Source organism: Manis javanica, chromosome 8 (genome assembly GCF_040802235.1).
Source record: "Manis javanica isolate MJ-LG chromosome 8, MJ_LKY, whole genome shotgun sequence".
Taxonomy (NCBI): Eukaryota; Metazoa; Chordata; class Mammalia; order Pholidota; family Manidae; genus Manis; species Manis javanica.
In genome coordinates this window covers 107249431-107256750 of record NC_133163.1, presented here as the reverse complement: position 1 = coordinate 107256750, position 7320 = coordinate 107249431, and the positions used below count along the sequence as shown (strand labels likewise).

Sequence of the window (7320 nt, the reverse complement as noted above, 5' to 3'; positions counted from 1 at the left end):
CACAGGGCATAAACATGCAAAGAAGTAAAAAGCTAACCTTTTCAAACAATAAGGCTTCTCTCTCACTTACCAACTTTACATTTCCCTGTATGGCCCCGGAAGATGACTGGTTAGCCAGAGACGGGTAAGATTCCTCAAGGGAGGAACAACCTAAGACAGGCACAGTCGCAGGGGGGCCATCAGGTGAGAAAATGGGGATCAACAGAGGTGAGGCTTAGAACCTCCCCCACCCCTGTTCTGAGAGAAATCTTCTGCATTCGTGGATGTTTTATTGCCCTTGTCTAGCTTGGATTAACACATAGTCTACAGGCACACACCTGATCATCTACATTTGCTCTCTTAGAACACTAAACTATGTTTTCTACCTTATTCTTGTATCTACCTACCACTTCAGCATTTTATTAAAAATTATAATAATAGAGAAATGTGGTATCCACATATAAATCAAGTATAAAAATCAAATGAGTATTCATATTTGAACTGTTTATAGTTCATAATGCATGAGCAAAATCAAAAGCTTCTGTGATGACTGCCCTTGTAATGTTCACCATGTGACTTATTCACTATGTAAGAATTTGTTCTCCATGTAAGAACTTGTTCATTATCCTTCAGAAGAATGGAAACTGATGAAAATTAGGATTGGGATGGATTAATGATTGTGCATTGAGCATTGACCCCCCTATACATAATTTTATTGTTCTTAACAACCATTTAATCAATAAATATGAGAGATGCTCTCACAAAAATATATATATACACACACACACTTCCAATTGTAAAATAAATAAGTAACCGGGATGTAATGTATAGCATAAGGAGTATAGTCAAAATATTGTAACAAGTTGGTATGGTGATAGCTGGTACCTAGAATTATCATGTATATAAATGTTGAATCACTGTGTTGTACACCTGAAACTAATGTAATAAAAAAAAAAACCTCAACAAAGATCCAGGCGATGCTGCAGTTGTAGCTGCATTCATCCCACCGGTTCCTGGACTTGCCATTAAAATGAAGAAGGAGATATCTAAGCTGGCCTGTGCATACAGTAAAACAACAAATTTGACTGGATCTATCCTGTTGGAACTCAACCAAGAATTAGGAAAAGTGCAAGTTGTAGCGCTCCAAAATCTTACAACTACAGACTATCTACTGTTAAAAGAACATATGGGATGTGAACAGTTCCCAGGAATGGGTTGTTTTAATTTGTCTGACTGCTCAAGTACAGTTGGACAATATCCATTATATCACAGACAAATTTTCACAAATGCCTAGGGTGCCTAACTGGTTTTCTTGACTTCACTGGAGATGGCTGGTAATTATAGATCTGCTTTGGTTATGTAACTGTATTCCTATTATGTTAATGTGTGTGCGCAATTTAATTAGTAGTTTAAAACCTATACATGCTTAAGTTACTCTACAAGAAGATATGTCAAAGAAATAATCTTCCCATGTTATCTTCCGTCTGCTACCTCTATAGCTTTCCTCTTCCTTCCTAATTACAACCCTTAAATAGAATTTGTGCCTCAAATCAAATTCACCAAGTATCATAATTCCTCCAAGTGGTAAAGATACCTCAAGACAAATGCTGGGCATAGAAGCCACAGGGCATAAATCTGCAAAGAAGTAAAAAGCTAACCTTCTCAAACAATATGGCTTCTCTCTCACTTACCAACTTTACATCTCCCTGTATGGCCCCGGAAGATGACTGGTTAGCCAGAGACGGGTAAGATTCCTCAAGGGAGGAACAACCTAAGACAGGCTCAGTCGCAGGGGGGCCATCAGGTGAGAAATTGGGGATCAACAGAGGTGAGGCTTAGAACCTCACCCCCCCCCTATTTTGAGACAAATCTTCTGCATCCGTGGATGTTTTATTGCCCTTGTCTAGCTTGGATTAACACATAGTCTACAGGCACACACCTGATCATCTACATTTGCTCTCTTAGAACACTAAACTATGTTTTCTACCTTTATCTTGCATCTACCTACCACTTCAGCATTTTATTTAAAAATTATAATAATAATAATAATAAAGGGAGAAATGTGGGATTCACATATAAATCAAGTATGAAAATCAAACGAATATTCATAATTGACCTGATTGTTTATAGTTCATAATGAGTGATCAAAACCAAAAGTTTTTGACTGCCCTTGTACTGTTCACCATGTAAGAACTTATTCACTATGTAAGAACTTGTTCGTTATGCTTCAGAAGATTGGAGACTGACGAGAATTAGGCTGGGGGTGGATTAATGATTGTACATTGAGCATTGACTCCCCTATACAGAATTTTATTGTTGTTAACAACCATTTGATCAATAAATATGAGAGATGCCCTCTCAAAAAAAAAAAGACCACAAATTTCTACAAGATTAGCTAGAGCAGCTAATCTTGCATGCAAGTTTAGGGTCACAAGCCCATTATATGTGCAAAGAAATGCAATACGAGGAACCACACAAAAATACAATAAATCACACAAGAAAAATGTCAAATCTAGAAAAAAGAAGCTTTAATAAATACACCAAAATCAACTGTATACATAAACTGTAGGTCTAGCATTAGTTGTACCATATAGCAGAGCCAGCCCTCTAAGTTCAAGCCTTCAAATCTGCGCAGGTAAGTCATGCCATTTTGGTTGACTGCAGTACCTGGGGGGTGGGAATGAGAGGGAGGGCAACAGTTCTGAAACACGGTGTCAACTTTCACTTGGCAGCTGGGCTTCAATGTCCACTCTGCATATGGGGCACTTCTTATTAGTAATCAGCCATTGATCAACACATACTTGGTGGAAAAGATGCATACAAGGAAGACGTCTATTATAGGCAAATCCAACAAAAAGCAAAATATTAATCTTACAACAACTGCACGTGGTATAACTGTAATAATTCAGGAGTGTTTCAAAGTTACCAGACATCTCTTTTTTCTATAAAAACATTAAACAACCTCCCTCTCTAATGACAGTTACACCTATATTAAATCAACACTGGGCAAATCAAGGTATAAATACCCAAGATGATTAACTGTTTCAGCTATGGAACCAAATCATGTAAAACTTCAAGGATTTTAAAAGCTACATTGGCAATTATTCCAGTTTTTTTTCTATACATGAGCTGCCAATCTGCTGAGTTGGCAGTTATGTTCCTGTTACATAAAATTGCAAAGATATATTTTTGTACTATCAAATGCATTTGTGAAACACTTAAAAAATATATATATCTAATTCTGTCTCAAAAATATTAGAACTCATATTATTCTAGCATGAGTTCTAGTCATACTAATTAAGAAATCTTATGTGTAATATTATTTTCTATCTAGAGGATCTTTATAAAGTACAGATTGATTGAAGGTTTATAATAAGGCTTTTATGGGTAATTGTTATAGCCACTTAGTACTATGGTTTAATCCATTTTGTAATATATTTTCCATATTGAATCATGTACACTTGAAACTAATATGTACAAATTATATCTCAATAAAAAGTAATCAATGGGAAAGAAAGCAGGTTAAAAGGAGATGTTTACTTTGGTATACTACACTAAGTCATCACTTAGCAATTGAGAAATAAAGAAAGCATCCAGGCAATACAGGGTCAATCTAAGTCAGGAGTGGGATAGGAGTATCCATTTCTATTCCACTGCCAAGAGCTGTCACACATTTTTAGACTTCCTAGTTATGGCTAAAAAGAGATGCTCCAATTACTCTTTGAACAGTATTGCCACTACTGTAAGAAAAGTTAGCTTCCATATTTATAAACTTCACTGGCAACACAGTTTTCAAATAACATATATGTGATATGGCAGACAAACATTTATAATTTCATTTCTCTCTCAGCCAACTGAACACACATGATAAAGTTACCCTTATAAATTAGGGCAACAAAATTAGCATACGGTTCTGTTACATATGTTTTAGAACCTGTTTCAAATGGGATTATGTTCCTTTAGATAAAAGCAGAACATGTGCAAAACACTTAAGAGATTATAAAAAGAAAATACCTAAAATTAATATTGGGTTACCATAACATTTTCTAAATTGTAAAGTTGTAAGAACTGAATAATCCCAAGAAGTGAGAGGAAATTTTAGAACAAATCAATTTATGAAAAGATGGTATAAAATACTGCATGGAGTTAATCCGGATCCCCCTCTTTAAGCTTTGGAGAATACATTAATTTAACAGTACCAGCCACCAAAGCCTGTCAAGTTCTCGTTTCTGCAAGATTTAGAGAAGGCAATTTGATCACAAAATTTCCCTGCCCAAGTATATTTCCCATCCCAACCCACTGTTAGCAATACAGAGACTTCAATCTTTTTCTTTCACTCACTATAGGAAGGCAATTCTCTACACATCAGAGATTGGTAACAGGATATGCCAGGAGTGATCTTTATGTGGCTTCTAGTCTACTTTCACATAAAATCTCATTTACAGTTTTGGCAATGGATTTTAGATAATTAATGTCTAGTTACCTCACATCTTCACCTTCCTCTAAAATACACAAACAGACAGTACATTTCTCCTCTGGGTCTTTCTTACTCGCTTCTTCGCCATCTTGTTGGCAGTGCAGTTCCCCCTGTGAGAACCAATCGGTTGTTACCTTGTTAGTAGGGATGACATTATTGAACAACTGAGTAAAGTCTGTGTTTATTTGACAAACAATACAAAACAAAACTACACATTCACCAACAACTTATCTCCCAGGTATAACTGTGATGAGTTAATGGATGAGTTAAGCGACTAATTTCAAATAAGAGTTATTTTAAGACTTAAATAAGCAGCATCAAAAGGAAAATTAAATGTAACCAATTTACTACTTGGAAATCAACTGTTTTTATGACATAATTAGGATGATATACATATAAACTCTATTTTTGTCCCATCATGAACACAGCTTTTACTAAGGAATTTTCAAATAACATCGAAATAAATTAATCTGATGACATAGTCTTTAGCTTAGACTACTGAAAGTACTTAAATTCAGTGATAATACGTCTTTAATACTCATAGAAAACAGATGAAAAATACAGTGATTTTTCAAACTTTATTATTATTGTTAGTCTCTGCATAGCATAGTTGTTTGTTGAAAGAAATCTATTTAACATGTCTATTGCACAACTTCTATAAATAATACTGTATAATGAATTGAGGGTACAATGTAAGAAATGTAGGTCAACTAGATGTCAAAATAAGTGGCCAGTTAAATTACAGTATAAGTTATTAAAAAGAATATGGGTGGCATGTGGATGCTGATACAGAATGAAAACATACTGTGCAAAAATTGTGCACTTATCATCCTCTTTGTGTTATTTTGAAAAATGGAAGGGAAAATATGTACATATGTACAATTATTAATGCATAAAAATATGTAGATTACCTAAGAAATCCTTAACTGTGATTTTTCTTCTGGGAAGAAAAACTTGGGTCATCAGGGTAAGAAACTTCAGAATATATATTTTTACACTTATTTAAAAATCATAGGCATGTGTTACTTTAGTAATAATGTAGTTGGCTAGGCTCCATAAGTTCAAAGAAGGTCCATAATACTCAATATTATGCATTTCAATAATGTAGACATTACACAGACTAAATTCTTACCTTTTGGTATTTATGTGGATATGTACATCTTTCAATTGTCTCCTGGGATGCTCCACGATTGACATTTCCTAATCTTTCTTCCAAATGTATCAGTTCCTGAAGGTGAAGAATATCTAATATTAAAAGCCAGGATGACTATTCCTTGTACAGCACTGTCAAGACTAAACGCAATAAAACTCCATATTTATAACCTGCAGTATAAGTACAGTGCTTGCAATATGTTAAGCAAATGGTTGTTTATAATTCTTTTCTCAGCCCACTGACGTGGTATGACAGTTACCCTTACATTCTTTATTACCTACGACTACCCACCTCTCGCTTCTGCATGCTCTCCTAATGTTCTGTCTTAAGCCTAAACATAGCTTCAAGTTTACCCAAAACTGTTATCTCCTTAATCCTGGAATGACTGCAGCCCTATTTCCTGCTTTCCTTTCATAGCCAGGCCTATAAAGCAAGCAGTTTATATTCACTGTTCCCACATTTTTAACATAACTCTCCAGGGTTTTTTTAATTTGTCAGTCTATACATTTTTTTCTGGCAATCTAATCCTCTTCCATAGATTTGTATTTTATGACAGTATGTGGTTCATATATATTGAGAAATCACAACATATCTTTAACTCAGGTATCAGTTTATAGTTTCGAGGTGCAGACTATAAACTTAAATCCCTACTGGACATTTCACCTTGATACCCACTTATCACAGATTCAGCATGTCTAAAACCTAACTCACCTAACCTCTTCCCTAAAACATAATCTAATACTCCACAACTCGGTGAAAGGCACCAAGCTAGAAATCTAGGAATCATCCTAAATACCATTCAAATGTGTCTCATCATTATTACACCAACTGCCATTGTCCTTGTGAGGGCGTTCATCAACTTCTCCTATGTCTGAACTAGTTTCCAGCCTCTCACCCTGAAATCTATTTTTCCAAACAAGTGAGGAGGTGGTCTTTCTAACTACAATCTCATTAAATCACTCCAGAAGCATAAATAAGACCAAGTCATTTTGCTTTCAATGGTTCCTGAGTCCCAGTTTCTTGGCAGGGCAGATTTATTTCTTATTGCTGAGTGATCCCCATTCCTAAGATCCAGAAATAACAACCCATTTGCAGTTTCTTGTGTTTATGTTATCTGAGAGCTCTTAACATGCTGTAATCACTGCAAGAGCATCATTCTCAATTCCAAAGCCTGCTGAGAAGTCACATGCATAATAAAGCATCTTGGAAGCCTTTCCTACAGTACCTCTACCTCCACAAGACTAAGCCACTCCCTTCTCTGTACTACTTTTATAACTAATACGTATTATGAATAACAAACTCAATACATTTACACCTTAAATTGGTATCTACCAAATGTGAATCTGTTCAAATAAGATACAGAGAATGAGTATAGTCCTGTGGCACATCAGTAAAGTAGAAATGCATAGAAACAGACCCATTACCACTTGTGAGAAAATCAAGCTCATGTCCCACTGACAGTTGGTCAAGACTGGTGTCTTGGTACAAAAGAAAAAACTTTTATAAAGAGAGAAAAATACAGTACATTTTATAATGCAAATAGAAATACAGATTTTAATATATCTAATACCTTTTTTATACTACAATTTCCATTTACTAATTCTCAAATTCTATTAAAACACCTATAACTAATACATTGAGAATATTTTCAATAAAATAATTTAGAAAAAGAATACTCTTAAGAATAATATTTCAGCATTTTGAAAAGTTT

General features: G+C 34.9%; 1 long non-coding RNA gene across 1 annotated transcript; it reads right to left on the bottom strand.

Moving 5' to 3' along the window:
- Nucleotides 1–2586: 2586 nt before the first annotated feature.
- Nucleotides 2587–5680, bottom strand: LOC140843293 (uncharacterized). The gene is made up of 3 exons (XR_012120919.1): nucleotides 5589–5680; nucleotides 4463–4566; nucleotides 2587–2811 (listed from the first exon to the last, which is right to left on the bottom strand). It is a non-coding gene; the product is annotated as an uncharacterized lncRNA (long non-coding RNA).
- Nucleotides 5681–7320: the final 1640 nt, after the last annotated feature.